Genomic DNA, 15,489 nt, shown 5'->3' with positions numbered 1-15,489 from the left:
GTTAGAATGTTCTAAAAAAAAAAAAATCTTTTCTAAAATTTCAAATGCTTATGCAAGACCTGTCCTTTTTATAAACAGTGAAAACTTTTGGTTCCTCTATTTAGGAAACCAAAATAGAGCGGGAACCCTGAGAACCTCAGGTATAGGCAGTCCTTTATCAACCCGCTGTAAGTCACCTGCGAAGCCTCCTGTATATCACTGACCTTTTCACGCAGCTGCTTTTGTAAGGCCTGCTCCTGACTTTCCTACACGCTTTCCTGCTCTGCCTCTTTCCTCCACATCACTACAGGGCACAATGCTGATTTATGCTTTTTCACTCATTTAGTGGACAGCTTCGAAGTTGCTTGTAAAGCCTGTACCTTTCCTTGTGACCTGAAGTGGCTTTTCCGGATGCCCAGGGCAGCTAAGTGCCCTCCAGGGGCAGCTAATGGTGATCGGGCTTTGCTCGCCTCCATCCTGTGTTCTCTGAGCTGACACTGGGCAGCTGTGGGGTCTGAGACCTTGAATAAGCTGGGGGGAGAGAGAAATATTAGAAAATATTTTAAAAATGCTTTTCCCCGGGCTCCTGGGTGGCTCAGTCGGTTAAGCGCCTGCCTTCGGCTCAGGCCATGATCCCGGGGTCCTGGGATCGAGTTCCGCGTCGGGCTTCCTGCTCAGCCCTCTCCCTCTGCCACTCCACATGCTTGTGCTCTCTTGTTCTCTGTCAAATAAATAAATAAAATCTTAAAACAACTTTTCCCTGGGAGGAAAACACCTCTGAACCCAGTGTTGTACACTTGCAGTGACACTTGGAGCCCCCCCGCTGTAGTCAGCGGGCCCCCTCTGAACACCTGTGCTGGCCACAAGGGAAATGGGGAGAGATGACAAAAACCCAGCTCCACCCATTACCATGAATCTCCTTGGGTTTTGTTAAGGAGGCTCCCGCATCCAAATCTCACACCTGCCACCACCCCCTGGGGCCCATTGAGTTCTAAGAAGGTGAGCAAAACTGATTTAATGTTTACTGTGTTTTAGCTAGCATATTAGTTTTAGGTTAATTTTACCTAACAGTAGAGTTGTATTTTTATGTGCATTTTGTGTATTTTCACAGTACTGCAGGATTCCCCAGAGAGTTTGTGTGCATTGGACATTCCTAAGCATTGTATGGGGTTTAGGAGTATTATTTTATATTTTATTTTATTATTATTTTTAAGAGATGTTATTTATTTATTCATGAGAGACAGAGAGAGAGAGAGAGAGAGAGAGAGAGAGAGGCAGAGACACAGGCAGAGGGAGAAGCAGGTTCCATGCAGGGAGCCCGATGTGGGACTCGATCCAGGGTCTCCAGGATCAGGCCCTGGGCAGAAGGCAGATGCTAAATCGCTGAGCCACCGGGGCTGCCCTATTTTATATTTTAAATGATTGCTGTGAGTTACTGTTCGCTTTTCATGCTGCATTGCTGATGGTATTGGGGTTTGTGTGAAGCCCAGTTCATGGTCAGGAATGGGTGCCCACCTGGTAAGACCTTGAATAGGGGCAGTCGAGCCCGCTTTACATCCCTTCACCCCATGGTGGGGGCAACAGAAGAGCTGCAGGGGTTGCACACACTCCTTCCTTAAAATTAAAAAATTCACACGTCTCTTCACTCCCCCTCCTGCTGCTCAGAAGCAACCATAAAAACCAGTCTGAGTCGTGGATTCAGTTTGCCATCTCCTTGCTTTTGTCCTGCGTGGGTAACTCTTGAGTTCCCATTCTGAAGATTATCTCTTGTTGGTTTGAAATCCAAAACAGGCTTGTTTCGGAAAGCCACTAGCTAGTGAGCAGATAGCTAGGTTTTCTAGCCTTCATGTGGTTGCAACGTTTGAATGCTTGATTGGAAAAAATATGCTTTTACAAAGTTCACGAAAGTCCTGCCTTCTCCTTGCCTTCACTCATCAGGGAACTAACTGAGTCATTTTGGGACAAGCCCCGAGCCTGCTGCTTGGGTTTTTTTTTTTCTTTCTTAGGTGTTGCTGTTGATTTGCTGTAGCACATTCATTAGTTCCAAAGGTTCCAGAACGTCACCGTGGCCCTGCTGAGCTGTGGGAACCCAGGGGGCAGGTCGGAGAAAAGCCAGAGCTGTGGCTGGGAGAGGAACGTGCACCCCCAGCGTCAGTAGGAAGCCGAAGGAATGAGCTTGGCACTCCAGGGCATAAAGGCGGGGAGTAGAGACCCCAAAGGGAGACTTGGCGGCTGTCCCAGGAGAAGAGGTGGAGGGAAGAGCATGTGCCATAGATTGGAAAAGCTGGAATGGGAGGTAGCTGGAGACGAGGCTGGAAATGTAGCCGAATCCCCAAAGGACCCATAGAGCCTGGTGGCCGTGTGGGCCCTGCTCCCTTGGTAGTAGGGAGTGAGTAGAATATTCTGAGCTGTGCTGTGGCCCCATCAGATGGCTCAAAGCCTGGGAAATTGGGCAGAAAGCGTGGGTGTGAATCCTGGCTCTGCCAACTACTTGCTCTGGAACTTGGGCAGGTATTTTGAACGTCTTTGCCACCATCTCTTGCTCTGCTATATGAGGACAATGAGGACACCTTCCCCAAGTTGTCCCAAGGATAAAGGAGTCACCATATGTAAATCCCTGGCACAGAATCGCACCCCTGAGGGCTGGTGGGGATGTGACCTGCCACGGAGGAGCAGCGCACAGGATGGTTGGCGTGTGACACAGCCAGGAGACGGGGGACCTGGTTTGCAGGGCTTTTATGTGACAGTCTGGCAGCAGTTTGCAGAGATGTGCCCTGGGGGATGCTGGTCGCCTGAGTTCTTTTGGAGGGGGGCTGTGTGTGGTCAGCAGTATCTTTGCCTGCTTCTCCTCTGTACCCCACGTCGTGAGCCTGGCCTGCTGGGCGGTGGTGGCAGGAAGAGACACGAGAGAAATTTCAGGAGGCTGAGGAGCTTGGGCTTGATGCAACTTCAGAAGCCTTCTATTATCTTGTCTTTTGGGCGACACGGTGACTCTAGTGCCCCAGTTGTTCTAACGGGGAGATACGTAATTGGATCTCAGCTGGCTAGGCTTCCTTGCAAACTAAAAGAAAATTGCCATTTTTAGTTTTATGCAGGTTTCTTCGGGGAGATGCGGACAGATATCATGGGGATATTTGCCTTTAATTTAAAATGAGTTTCTTTTAAAATCCATTGGATTATACGTCTAAACCCTAATGTTGAGAAAACTCTTTTCCGAGACACGAAAGTATTAGTCCATTAGGAGCCTCTCCGAGGCAGCGGGGACTCTGGGTACGGAACCCCACTCTGGAATGGAGGCTGCCAGCAGGGGATTATCTAGGACTTGGGTTTAGGCAGTTTGCAAAACAATTCAGCAAAGTCTATAAAGGCAACGGGGGGAAATAGTATTGCTTTTTTTGTGCTGCCAACCAGGTTTGTCACACGGATTAGTAATTTAGATAGGAACAGCCATGAATCACTGCTTAGAGTTTCGCATTTAATTTTATCCTGGAAGCAATTTCCTTTCAAATTCTCGAGCTGTAGTTATCATTAATGAATTAAACATTATGAAACCCAGAGAACCACTAATTCATTTTGAAATAAGTAGACGTTTAAGTCTGAAAAAGAAACCTTACATTTTGTTCAGTGGTGTTTAATATTTTCAAGCTGACAAAATGTGGACTGGCATTCCGCGGCCTGGCGTCCCCACCCCGGAGGGGTTGGTGGCTGGTCCCGGGGCCTGTGTGCCTGAGATCTTGGCTGCAAAGAAGAAATCGAGTGTTCTCGGTGGCCAGCGACTGGGTGTTTTCCAGAGGGGAAAGATTAAAATATTTGGAAAAGGCAGCTGATTAGAGTCCCAGCTCTCCGCCCAGAGTCCTTATCTCCAGTGCTTTCCAGCTTAACCCTCTCTGTCCCGTCCTCTTCCGGGACACCTGCCGTCCCTTGGGATAGCCCACTCGGTCATCGGGGCCGTTGAACACAGCCTGGGAGAGCTCCAGCCTCTCGGACCCTCGAGTCCAGCTCCAGGAGAGCACATCCCGGTGCAGGTGACCACTGGGCGGGGGCCGCGTGGTGACACAGCAAGTGCTTGAGGAGTGTAGAGCACATGGGGAGAGGGGCGCAGACTCCTTATATCCCGGGCCTGGAAGACACGTTCAGGTTTGGTTTGGTTTTTGTTTGTTTGTTCGTTTGTTTTTTGTTTTTTTTTTTTACTCAAAGATACTTGAATGTCAAAAGCTGGCCAGAGAATTGGCAGATTGTGTCTCCATCCACGTTGCGTGAATGCCGCTACCTTCAGAAAAAGGTACAGGGGCTGCGCTTCAAGGCCCCTTTGATTTGGTTTGGACACGGAAGGTGTCTAGCACTTTTGTTTAACTTGTTGTTACTGTTGTTGTTGTTGTTGTTGTTGTTTTTCAGATGGGATTTCACCCCCATCTCACCTCTTTTGAAAATCTGCTTTGTCCACTCAAGTTTTTTTTGGAAGGGTCATCCTGTCCATGGGCAGCCCGTGACCTCATCTGAGCCTCAGTTTTCTTTTTTTTTTTTTTCTTTTATTTATTTATGACAGTCACAGAGAGAGAGAGAGAGAGAGAGAGAGAGAGAGGCAGAGACACAGGCAGAGGGAGAAGCAGGCTCCATGCACCGGGAGCCCGATGTGGGATTCGATCCCGGGTCTCCAGGATCGCACCCTGGGCCAAAGGCAGGCGCCAAACCGCTGCGCCATCCAGGGATCCCTGAGCCTCAGTTTTCTTGTGTGTAAAATGGGGATGATAATACCTGCCCTCTTTCTCCGTCACACAGATGGTCGTGACCATTAAATGAGATCATGGATGTGAAAACACCTGTCTAGTACCTTTTATAGTATGGGAGGCAGAGAGGTGCTAAAAGGCTCAGGATGGAGGAAACAGGATTTCCTCCTACCTCCCCTCAGGATCTGATTAGGTCTTACTTCTTAGGGGAGGGAAGGTTTCTCTGAGGGACTCAGGGCCTTGTCTTTCTTCCTCCATTTCCATGAGGTGGGCAGAAGAGGTTTCACGGAGCACAGCCATATATTTTCTCTTTCTTAGTTGGTGCTGCTTCCAAATCAAGAGGTTTTTGTGGGGCTCCTGGGTGGCTCAGTCAGTGAAGGATCTGCCTTTCGCTCAGGTCATGATCCTGGGTCCTGGGATCAAGCCCCCCATGGGCTCCCTGCTCAGCTGGGAGTTTGCTGCTCCCTCTCCCTCTGCTGCTCCCCCTGCACTTGCACTCTCTCTCTCTCTGTCAAATAAATAAATAAAATCTTTTTTTTTTTAAGATTTTATTTATTTGTTCATGAGAGACACAGAGAGGCAGAGACCTGGAGGGAGAAGCAGACTCCTTGTAGGAAACCTGATGCGCACTCGATCCCTGGACGGGGATCACGCCCTGAGCCAAAGGCAGGGGCTCAGCTGCTGAGCCACCCCGGCATTCCAATAAATAAAATCTTTAAAAGAAGAGGAGGTATTTGTGACTCCTCAGTTCTTCATTTCTACCTTATATTAATTTCCCAGGGCTGCCCTAACAAAATACAAGGAATCGCGTAGCTTAGGACAACAGAAATTTATTTCTCTGATGGCTCTGGCAGCTGTACGTCTGAATTCAAGGTGTCAGCAGGCGACGCCCCCCCGAAACCTGTAGGGGAGGAACCTTCCTTGCCTCTTCCAACTCCTGGTGTTGCTGGCGGCCCTTGGCTTGCAGATGTACCTACTCTCTGCCTGTGTCGTCTTATGACCCCCTTTCCTCAGGTGTCTCCTCTTCTCCTGACAGCACATGAGTGGTAGATTGAAGGCCCTCCCAGTAGTATGACCTTGTATTAGCAAACTACCTGTACACTGGCCCTACTTCCCAGCAAGGCCACAGTCTCAGGTACAGGGGACTAGGACCTGAGCATACACTTTTTGGAGACTTTCTTTGTTTTTGTTTTGTTTTTAAAGATTTTATTTTATTTATTTTTAAAAGATTCTATTTATTTATTCACAAGAGACACAGAGACACAGGCAGAGGGAGAAGCAGGCTCCCTGCGGGGAGCACGATATGGGACTCCATCCCAGAACCCCAGGATCATGTGCCCTGAGCCAAAGGCAGACGCTCAACCAGTGAGCCACCTAGGCATCCCTTTTTAAAGATTTTATTTATTTATTCATTAGAGGCAGAGACACAGACAGAGGGAGGAGCAGGCTACATGCAGGAAGCCTGACTTGGGACTCGATCCCAGGTCTCCAGGATCACATCCTGGGCTGAAGGCGGTGCTAAACCACTGAGCCACCCGGGCTGCCATGGAGACCCTCTTTGATACCCCTAGACACACGCGCGTGCACACACACACACACAGGTGGATTGCTACTCATTCACACCACAGCTTTAAGCTCCTTTGCAGAAGGGCCGCATTCACCACCCTGGACAGAGAGGTAGCCCCCCGATCTTTCCAGACCTGCTGGCTGTGTGTCCTTGGGAGCACCGCTGCACCTCGGAAGCAGCTCAGAGGTCGGATTAGCACCAAACCACCCTCTCTCACGCTCTGTTGACGACTGGCGTCTCCTGAGCCTGAAACCAAGAAGCCTCGATGGTACCAGTGGGAAGTGCGAAAGGCCTTCCATTTTTTTTTTAAGATTTTATTTATTTATTTATGATAGAGAGAAAGAGGCAGAGACACAGGCAGAGGGAGAAGCAGGCTCCATGCAGGGGGCCCGATGTGGGATTCGATCCCAGGACCCCAGGATCGTGCCCTGGGCCAAAGGCGGCGCTGAACCGCTGAGCCACCCAGGGATCCCCCCTTCCAGTTTTATTTGAAACGATCAGTTTTATCAGAAGTACTGAGTTGGGAATTTGGGCAAGTGCATACGGCGGCCCCTCGTATGCACGGGGCCGGGCACGCGGGGGCTCCGGCGTTGTGCGCGCAGGTGGCTGGGACCCAGGGAGCTCCAGCTTGGCCAGAAGAGGGGCTCGGCCATCCCGGGCTGGGTGCCTGACATAACTCGGCATGAGAAACGTGGTTGCCCCCAGGGGGGTTCATACTGTCAGGACGAAGCCAGCAGACTGAGTTAGTCCTCGTTTTGCCCCCGTCTTGCCAAGGGAACTTAGGCCCGGTTCTTACCAGAGCAGGATCCTCGGTGTCTCATCTCTGTGTGAAAAGAGTGAAATTTGCTGCATCATGATGTCTGCAGGGCAATTAATGGGTTGCTGTGTGCAAGCCGCTGGCCGACCTCAAGGAAATAGGGGTTGTTCATGAGGACAGTCATTCACTAGCTCTGTCTCCACCAGTAAATGGATTTTAGGCTCAGACGGGGGCGTTTAAATAAGAACATGGTCTGAAATGCAGAGGGTCGGTTGAGGAGCTGCTGGTCTTGTATCTCAGGGCCCTGCCAGGCCCAGGAGGAGTGCGAGAGACTTGCCCTGGGTGGGAGCCCGCCTGCCAGATACGATGGAAGGGCCGAGGGAAGGCCGGGGGCTTGGGGTGTCCCCTTGGGGTGATGGGTTGCAATGGGAAGTTGAAGGAGGTAAAATTGGGGAATATTGCCAGAAGTGGCAGTATCAGGGACAGAGTCCTGGTGTTAGGGAATGGGGTTTAAGGGATGGTAGGTCCAGGTGCTTGGGGGAGGGAGAGGCAGCTAGGGGTCCGGTGAGCTTCAGACCTGAGGGCTAAGGAACAAGAAAGAACGCAAGTGTAGGTAGGGGAGCTGGGGCAGGAAGTCAGAGCCAAGCTGGCATTCTGGGGAGACTTGGGTGGGGCCCCAGGGGGTTGCCCCAAAAGTCCCCACATGTCTCCACTAGGGTTAGGGTTGGTCCTAGAAACTGGTGTAGGTGGGAGGGATTCATTTGTGAGAAACGAGGGCTGGAGCAGCTGGACCCCAGGTTGAGACAGACCACTTCTGGGATGGAGCCATCATCCTCCCTGCTTCATTTATTTGAGTAGACTTAGTAGGCTCAGTAGCAGAAATCCCAGAATAAAGCTTAACTCCTCTCTACCACCTGAGCATAAGCTAGAGTTGTTTTTCCTGCTGCTGCTGCTGTTTTAGTTGTCTCCTTCCTTAAAATCATGGGGCAAGTGCATTATTTTGGAAAACACCCAAACGTAGATGTTTAGATACCTCATGACAAATGTACCTAAAATGACTATTGATGAACGGAGCTGGGACTGCGAAGTGTTTTGTTTTAATATTGCCATCCCCAAACAGAATGAACAAAGCGTCCCCACCCAGGCCTATGTTTGATTGCTGGCCAGGGCCTAGAAGACGTGAAAATCGTGTGATCTGTTTGCTACTTCTGTACCTGGTCCAAGCAGAATGCGGCCATGAACCATGAGGCCTGGCATTTAAAAGAAATATTTGTACACACAATGGAATATTACTCACTCGTAAAAAAAAAAAAAAAGAATGAAATCTTGCCACTGGGGACAACATGGATGGATCTAGAAGATCTTAGACTAAGTGAAACAAGTCAGAGAAAGACAAGTGCCATATTTCACTTAGACGTGGACTCCAAAAAATAAAACAAGCAAAAACAGAAATAGTCATAAAAACAGAGATCAAACTGGAGGGACAAGGGGGTTAAGAGGTACAGACTTTTGATTATAAAACAAATAAGTCACGGGAATGAGAAGTACAGCGCAGGGAATGATAATGTTGTATGAGGACGACACATATCGTGATGAGCAGTGCGTAATGTATACAATTGTCGAATCCCTATGTTGTACACCTGAAACTAGTATAACACCGTATATCAGTTATACTTGCGTTATAGAAATGTGAAAAAAGGAATAGTAGGTTATGAGAAGAACTGCAGTAACGTGTAACAGACCGTGAGGAGCATCCCTGTCTCTGCTTGGAGAGAAAACCCTGTTTGTGTGGCTGTTGAAGATTGGCTTCATTTTGCCAGGACCCAAACCATAATATTCTGAAGCCCAAAAGGGTCAAAAGCAAGGCCCGGACAAAATATGTGGCAGCTTTTGATGTAAAAATTATTTTAGTTTCCCCATGAAAATGAAATCCCCTAGACCGTGTTTGATGTCCTGAGGGAGGCATCGAAATTAGGAGTTTGGTGATCAGGGTTTTTGTTGTGAGTCGACTCTGGATGAATCATTTAATTTCCTGAAAGTCTTAGTTTTTCTTATCTGCAAAGTAGGAAATTTCTTTTACACTCTCTTTTCCAGTGTTGGGGGTAATCCATTGAGTAGTGTACACAGCACTGGTAATGGACATATTCTTCAACTGGTAAGCGGGGATGATCAGCATAAAGGTAAAAAGTCAGAATCTCTATTTTATGCCTGTCCCCCTGCATCTTATTTTAATTAAATTCACTCCAGAATTTTGATGGAAAAATGCTTGTTTTTCCGTGTTTTACTACTTAATTAATCTAAAATGTTACCCTGAGTAATGGAGCCATATCTAGACAAGGGCTGTTCCGAGAGGAGAAATTGTGCAGAAGGATGTTTGTAAATAATGCTTAGGTGACACGATTGTGATAATTATGGCTTTTTGAAGATGAGTTTTATAGCAAGTCTTCAATTTTCCTGTCAGTTTTTTTCTGGGCTCTCCCACTTAGGCAAGCACATTTGTTTCATGGAACTAGCTGTTCAGGGATCTGAATCCTGAGAGAGCTCAGCAGCTCTGTGAATCCACTTTTCATTTGCTGTGGCTAATTTTGCAGACCCTCAAAGAGGAGGAAGATTGCTCTACTGTCCCCCATCTCCACCCCAGATAAAGAGGTGTAGCAAATCTCCAACTACTCAGTCTCCAGCTCAAATGAATAGTCATCCCTGCATCAGACTAACCTTGAATGCTCTGCCGGACCCTATGTGGCCAGAAGGGCCCTAGTGATGATGCTCTGATGATGTTTTGTGTGGAATTCCCGTCCCAAGAGTGACCACCTCCCCCCATTCCCGTCCATCCCTTCTGTGCCTGTGCTTGGGAGGCTCTGAGTACTGGAGGCGGCATGAAAGTGCAGGACCCTCCTGTAGTTAAGTATAAGACCCTCAGAAGTCTTTGAAATAAACTCTTGGGACCCCTAGGCTTTGAGGCTTTCCCCAGGAGGGGGACCCATTTAATATTTCATCATGTTGTTCTCCAGCTTAGGGGTCTTCTCTAGCTTCTAGTTGTTTGGAGTCTTAACCATCAGTTTCATGATCTTCACTTATTCATCAGCTCAACTGGAATCTAATTGCAAATAGAAAGCAGCCAGTAAACTTTGTTAATAGATCTTTTGGAAGCTTCTAGAGTCAGAATTGGAGGAGCCCTTAGAGGTCATTTTGTCCAGCCTACCAATGAGAACTCAGGCCCGGAGAAGCTGAGTGACTGGTCCAGATGAATGAATGGAGAGCCAGGACAGGAACCCAGGGCTCTTGAACTACCTGGATCTAGGGAGACATGGAGTAAGGAATACTTAGCAGATGTGCTCTCTTTTAGTTAGGTTATATCCAAATTATGTGGATTAGAATGTCCTAATTTTATTTTAAAGATTTATTTATTTATTCATGACACATAGAGAGAGACAGAGACACAGGCAGAGGGCGAAGCAGGCTCCATGCAGGGAGCCGAACGTGGGACTCGATCCAGGGTCTCCAGGATCGTGCCCTGGGCTGAAGGCGGCGGCGCTAAACCGCTGAGCCACCCTGGCTGCCCTAGAATGTCCTAATTTTATTACAAGTTTATGGTTGGCTCCTGCTAAACCAGAATTCCCGTGTAATGCTACCTTGTTGTAAAGCTTTAAAAATGCATTGACTTACTTTTCTGAGTTAGTGGCCCAAGCTGACTCTTAGATGGCGGGGAATCTTGGTTCCCCCAAGAATCATTGCAAATATTCATTGTAATCCTATAAAATGATAGCTTCAGAACATGGATTTGGCATGAATACAAGCCACAGAATATATTCCAGCATTCCTCCTCTCCTCTGCCACATTAGCTTATTTAAAATATAATATTTTGGTTATTTGACTTATTCCACATGACCTTTAAAACCCTGTTTGCTGTTATTTTATAGTTCTGGAGACAGAGTCAATGAGTTCTCTTAATCCTGGAAAATCATGTGACTTTCTGATATTATACCACTTGCATTCTGATGGGGTATGGATTTCTTCTTCTTCTTCTTCTTCTTCTTCTTCTTCTTCTTCTTCTTCTTCTTCTTTCTTCTTTCTTCTTCTTCTTCTTCTTCTTCTTCTTCTTCTTCTTCTTCTTCTTCTTCTTCTTCTTCTTCTTCCTCCTCCTCCTCCTCCTCCTCCTCCTCTTTCTCCCCCTTCCCCTCCTTCTCCTCGTTCTCCTTCCCTACCATTTTCACATCAGGTTGAACACAGACTCAGGCAAGGTATAAGCTTGGGAGTGAGATTTGCTTGGCTTGTTTACCTTCTCCCATTGTTGAAGTGGCTGTGATTCAGCACCAGGTTCTTCTCTCCCTGATGTGCTTGGGAGGAGGGGTATGTGAAATCCCAAAGCATCAGTGGAAGTATGACCATCATATTAGAATGTTCTTTGTGTTGAAAGCTGTACCCACTGCTTCCTGATGACCCCCACTAAAATAATACCACGTTCTAGAAGAACGCCATCCGAGCTTCTAAATACACACTACCTCCTCCTCAGTTGAGAAGAAGAGAGAAAGTAATTCTGAATAGGTTGTTTGAAGTAGGCAGGATAAGGACATCACGGATTATAAATTTTTCTCTAGGTGGTTGTGTGTAAGTGTGCCTTAGCAAGTTCAGATCGCTTTGCTCTCTTCAAACCGAGAGCTTGCTTTTTCTCCCCATGTACTTCTTGTGCAGCTCAGATACTTGTGACATTGTAGTCTGTATAACGAATTACTGCCTCAGGAGGCTTGCTGCTTTTTCTGCACCATAGAGAACGGGTCTGGCTCAAGGCCTGTTTACCAGGGGTAGTAGTGCATGGCCTGTATTGGCTGAGGAACAGAAATAATGATTGAAGCTGAGTGAAAACACTTATTGTTAACAATGTGGTGAAAACTGGGAAAAGAAAGTAATATTGCAGACATCACCTTATCGTGGGGAACCAACACTTGTGGCAGAGGGAAAGTGGGACTTAGAGTTATAAGGTCAGTTTTAAATTCAACCTTGTCTCAGACATGGGAACTGGTTAAGTCATGCAACCCTGAGCCTAGTTTTAATTGAAAAAATGAGGATGATGGGCAGGGAGAATGGGCATAATGGTGATAGTGGTGACAGTTATTTTATTCTGTGGCAGGCTGAGTAATGGCCCCCCAAAGATGTCCTTGTCCTAATCCCTGGAACCTGTGAGTGTTCTCTTATATGGCAAAAGGAACTTTGTAGAAGTGATTAGGGATCTGAAAATGGGAGAGATTATCCTGGATTATTTGGGTCTGTACAAAGTAAGTACAAGGGTCCTTTCTTGTAAGAGGGAGGCAGCAGAGGAATATTTGGAAGGAGCCATAGCTTAAGGAACACAGGCTGCCTCTAGGCAAGGAAATAGATTTTCCCTTCCGGGCCTCCAGAAGGAACCAGCCATGCCCACACCTTGACTTTAGCTTAGGGAGACCGATTTCAGACATCTGGTCTCCAGAACTATAAGAATAAATTCATGTGGTTTAGACCACTAAGCTTGGGATAATTTGTTACAGCAGCAATAGAAAACGCGTGTCTCACAGCTCTTGTAATGATTAAATGTGACTTTGTATTTATATATTTATAAACCTCAAAGTGCTGCATAAGTGTTAGTAATTTCAAAATGCATTTTTATATTCATCTAGATTTCCAGGTGAAGGTGGGCTAGCTATGTCAGGAAGACCAAGAGGACAGCTTCCATTATGCAGTGAACAAACAGATTGGGTCTAAAAATGTAAAACCCATGTTATCAAAGATTTCTAAATTGTGAAATTGTTCCTGGTCATTAGGTCAAAAGTGAGTCACTTTTTTTGATCCGGCAGGTGTATGCCTTCCTTTCGGTATTTGTGAGTCTCAGCCTTGCATGTTGTGGAGTCACTGGCAGAGCTTTTAAAAGTCCCAGTGTGCAGGCCTCACCCCAGGACAATTAAGTCAGAACCTCTGCAGGTGGCACTTGAGCAATGGTATTTTTTAAAGCTCATCCAAGCTTTAAAAAGCTTGGTAGTGTTCAGCCAAGAATGAGACCCGCTGCAGAGGTATTGTGTATGCTGAAGTAAGATTTTAAATTCGTCTTCTGAGGTCTGATGATCCAGATGTTCTTTTGAGTTTTTGGGAAGATGCTCTTCCAAGGACTGTAGGTTACATCTTTCAATGATATTGACTTCCCAATGTATGAGCTATGGTATAATTCTGGCAAGAAAGGCAAAAAGTATGAGTGAGCCAACAACTCTTGAGATAGATGTTCGGCAAACAGATTGGTGTGCCCCGATGGCAGACACAGTTTCAGTAAGTAAATACCTTTCTCCTTGTATTGCCCAAAGGTTTTAAAAAGTATTAGTGAGGCAGAGAGAAGAAAGACGTGGAGAGCTTTTCCTTAAATGATTGATCCCCATGAGGATTGAGAAATATTGTTTTTATTCATATTTTGCATCCTTAAGTTTCCAGTCTGGAGGAAAAAGTAATCATTTTGAAATTTCTTCCTTGGCAGTCATTGTTGGTAGAAGCTGTGGTCTTTGAAAGTTATCTCCCTGTGTTCCTGGGTGCTTTGAGCTGAGTCGTGTCGCTGAGGGCCTCTCTGGGCTGCCTGTCGCTAAGATGGCCCTGGTCTTTGACAGCAGGTGAAGTCATCTGCATTGTGTATGTCACAGGGAGGGTATCGTAGATAAAATCGTTTTTTATAAATCACAAGATGCTATGCAAATGTTGCTGTTGTATTATCAGTGGGGATTCTGGGTTGAAGTTAAAAAGATGATAGCGCATAGCATAAACTTACTATATTCATGTATAAAAATAGATGAGGGTCCTTATTTTCTGGGTTCTAAGGTAGTGACCAAATAGAAGCACTGTCTGGTACCTCTAGATGGTATGTGATATATTTTTTTATTGGTCATTTAACCAGTTGGGTTTAATTTTCTTATCTATAAATGAAAACATTAATGATTGGCTTTCTTCAGGCTGCCTTAGGTGAATTTAGGTATCCAGACAGTAGGGCAGGACTCAAGTGGAGCTGTGGATGATATTGTTTCAGTTTAAATCTTGGCTCTGAAGCTTACTCTCTGGGGGACACTCAGAAAACTATTTAATCTCTCTGTACCTCAGTTTCTGTATCCTTAAAATGGGTAAACGGGATACCTTCTCATAGGACTGTTGCAAGGATTAGGTGAGGCCCATAGAAAACTTGGTACCATTTCCAGGTGTGTCCACTTCCTCACCCTTGAATCTGGGGCAGCTTAGGAGCTTGGGTCAGTGTTTTTTCCACCTTTCTTTCTTCCCTCCTTTTCTCCTCCCTTCAATAAACGTTTATTGGATACCTACTAGATACTATACCGTGGCTACAGTATTAATGCAGAGTAGACGCTGTGGTCCAGAACTTTAATGGTTTAAAAATTTGATTTTAAATATTGATACAAAGTGGTGATGGGGGAGGGACTTGGGCGAGTAAAGCCTGTCTGGTTCTGTTAGATCAGAAATGTAAGACTTCACGTGGCTTATCTGTACCAACCCGACTCAGATCAGAAGATGTTCTTCGTAATTGTGGGTAACAGTAGATGGTCTTGGGGACCAAACAGAGGAAGGTCATTGGCGTGTTGCTGATGTTCTGAGTGGTTCCCTGGGAAGCTGATAAGGCTCTGATCCATTTTGCTACAGAATCAGTCATTTATCAAAGCGAACATGGTGGTTGGGCATTTCTGTGTGCTTGGCACTGTGCCAGCTGCCCTGGGGGGCCTGGTCCCTGCGAGTGGAGCTTCCTGAGTATCAGAAGACTTTACAGTTGAGGAGTGGGGTGCTTACGTAGAGTGAATGCTGGGTGGGAGCTTCAGGGAGTTTGCACCACATCTATGAGCTCAAAGAAGATTTTGGGGTATTTTGTGGTTCATGAAATTGTTTCTTTTTTTAACCCAAATTTTGGGTACCATTCATTCACAAACAGGTTTACTTTGTTGTCATGGATTTAGACTTTTTTCATAGAGAGTAGTCCAAAATGAAATCCTCTGTCCCCAAGATTTCCCTCAGGACATATTGCTTGTGCTTTAACCAAGTCTCTGTAGCTTAATCCTGCTTTTCAGTATCATGGGTTTTACTCTCGATGAGCGCTATTAATCAAGTTTGGTGGTGATCATGATATCCCTTTGTGTTACTTTCTTTTTTCTTTTAGATTTACTTATTTTAGAGAGAGATTGTGTGTGTGCACAAGTAGGGGAACAGAGGGAGAGAGTCTTCAAGCAGATTCCCCCTTGAGTGTGGAGCCCATCACAGGGCTAAGTCTCATGACCCTTGAAATCATGACCTGAGTGGAAACCTATCAGTCTGACGCTTCACTGACTGGGCCACCCAGATGCACCTCACCCCCCCATTTGTGTTATTTTCTATTCTGCTTGTAAAGACGGAAAAGGAGAATTATTTTAAGATCATAGAATAATTCTGGAGAATGCTCAAAGAAATTTTGTATTTTC

At 46.3% G+C, this 15,489-nt stretch overlaps 1 protein-coding gene across 5 annotated transcripts in view; it reads left to right on the top strand.

Moving 5' to 3' along the window:
* The window catches only part of LOC129495438 (E3 ubiquitin-protein ligase RNF152), a 79,877-nt gene that overhangs the window by 23,931 nt on the left and 40,457 nt on the right, over nt 1-15,489 (top strand). Inside the window, exon 1 of one of the 5 annotated variants that reach the window (XM_055302919.1) lies at nt 563-978. The exons of the other annotated variants lie outside the window; for them this stretch is intronic. The gene's annotated coding sequence lies outside the window, so the exon portion shown is untranslated. Of the gene's footprint in view, nt 1-562; nt 979-15,489 lie in introns of those variants that run through there. 5 annotated transcript variants of the gene reach the window in all.

Source organism: Nyctereutes procyonoides, unplaced genomic scaffold, assembly GCF_905146905.1.
Source record: "Nyctereutes procyonoides isolate TBG_1078 unplaced genomic scaffold, NYPRO_anot_genome, whole genome shotgun sequence".
Taxonomy (NCBI): domain Eukaryota; kingdom Metazoa; phylum Chordata; class Mammalia; order Carnivora; family Canidae; genus Nyctereutes; species Nyctereutes procyonoides.
Note: the sequence above shows the minus strand (reverse complement) of the source record. Positions and strands in the feature narration are given on the sequence as shown.